Source organism: Nannospalax galili, unplaced genomic scaffold (assembly GCF_000622305.1).
Source record: "Nannospalax galili isolate Female #2095 unplaced genomic scaffold, S.galili_v1.0 scaffold513, whole genome shotgun sequence".
Taxonomy (NCBI): Eukaryota; Metazoa; Chordata; class Mammalia; order Rodentia; family Spalacidae; genus Nannospalax; species Nannospalax galili.
Window position 1 is genome coordinate 1324227 of NW_008334861.1, and position 2024 is coordinate 1326250.

A 2024-nucleotide genomic window follows, 5' to 3' on the forward strand; every position below is an offset into this window, starting at 1 on the left:
GGGGTGGGGGGGAGGGGTTGTTATCACAATGGGGCCTGGCATTCTTAGCCAGTTGTGTCAGACTGCCTTTCGTTAAGTGATGCTTTTCTAATCCTTTCCTGAGTGGGTTTTGTATTCAGCATATTGTAGCCTGTACTTTGTATTAATTGGCCATCTGTTGTCATTAAAAAGTATCTGTAATGTTGCTTTGCTGTGTCCCGATTTAGTGTGTACTGTTTTATTAATTTCTGTTTCTTTGTTTTTTTGTTTTTTGTTTTGAGTCAGGGTAGTCCCAACTGGACTAGAACTGCTATGTACCCCGGGCTGGCCTTGCTCTCACAGAGATCCACCTCCCTTTGTCTTCGAAGTGCTGGGATTAAAGGCATTTACCACCATGCCCAGGTAACCTTTGGTTTTGAAAATGTGTTTGTATGGCTGTTTCTGTTAGCGATGTAGAATCTGTGCAGAGCTGCATTTTAAAATATCTGTTTGCCCCTGTGTGTGCATGTAGTTTATGTACAGAGCTGTCCAGGAAAATTTTACTGCATCGCATGCAGGTAGACAGGAGACACTTATGAGGTTAAGGGTGGGGTACTGAGGTGGGAAAGACTGGTTGTGCTCCAACTAGGGTAGACCTGACAGAATTGGTGTGGGGATGAGTTAAAGAGAGCTCACCCATCCGGTGTGGAGCCAAGAGGTGGAAGAGGATCAGGAGTTTAGTGTAGTTTATGTACAGAGCTGTCCAGGAAAATTTTACTGCATCGCATGCAGGTAGACAGGAGATACTTATGAGGTTAAGGGTGGGGTACTGAGGTGGGATGAGTTAAAGAAAGCTCACCCATCCGGTGTGGAGCCAAGAGGTGGAAGAGGATCAGGAGTTTAAGAATTAAAGTTCATCTTGAACTACACAGCAAGTTTGAGGCCAGTCTGTACTATACGAGACCCTATCTCAACATACATAGAAACACACACACACACAAAATCTCAGAGATTTTGGAGAGTAAATGAATTGTAAATACTACTAAAGGAATAAGGTTGAGAAATGCTTGTGACTAATTAAAAGAAAGATGAGAGGAGTCCAGTGTTCTGCGTCTTGGTACCTGCACCCGGTTCAGCTCCTTCTGGTGTTCCCCCAAACTCCAGATAATTCTTACTATCAAATACAATCTCCATTCCTGGTATCATAGTTTCAAAAATAACAGATAATGAGATGCCCAGGGAGTACAGGACACAGAAACCAGAGAGCAGTGCTTCTATATTGACTGGAATTAGATTGTAATACTTATTTTAAAATTACCAGTTGCTCAAAATTGAATGAAATTTTTTGTACAGTGTTGGCCATCTTAACAAAGAAAATGCACTTTGAAGCATGGAACAAATGTTAATGTGAGGATAGGACGAGGCTTGATTGTGGAACCATCCCTTGAAGAGACCTTAAGTGAGTGCAAGGACTCTGCTCTAAGAAGAAGTAAGATTCCAGCATAGTCTCTCTATAGTCAGTTCCACCAATTTGCACTTAGAATGAAGCTCAAAATGCTGGCAGCAGGGTCCTCAAGTTCTTTCTCATGTCTGTATCTGTGGTGGCTGTTCTTAGGGCTCTGTGCTTGACTTTGGAGCCCTACAGTATCCCCTTTCTCAACTCCTCCTTCTTACACTTCTCACCACCAAATGTGTGGTTCTTTGCACAGAAGCAAAGCAGTACAGATGCTTAAATCTTTCATATAAGATGGAGAAGTATTTGCACCAAATTTATGTGCAGCTTGTTTATTTGGATTTTACTTTTAGTACCTAATACAATGCGACTTTCATGTAGTCTTACCCTATTGTTTCCATAGTATATAGGGTATAGGGCAATAAAAAATTCTGTCAGTAATCAGTATAGTCACATTTTTTTGAAAAAAAGTCTATCTGTGGCTTGTCAAATTCATAGATGTGGAAGCCGTAGACATGGAAGACCGGACGGAGGAGGAGGAGGGGGAGGGGGAGGAAAGGGAGGAGGAGGAGGAGGGGGAGGAGGAGGAGGAGGAAAGAAAGAAGGAAGAAAA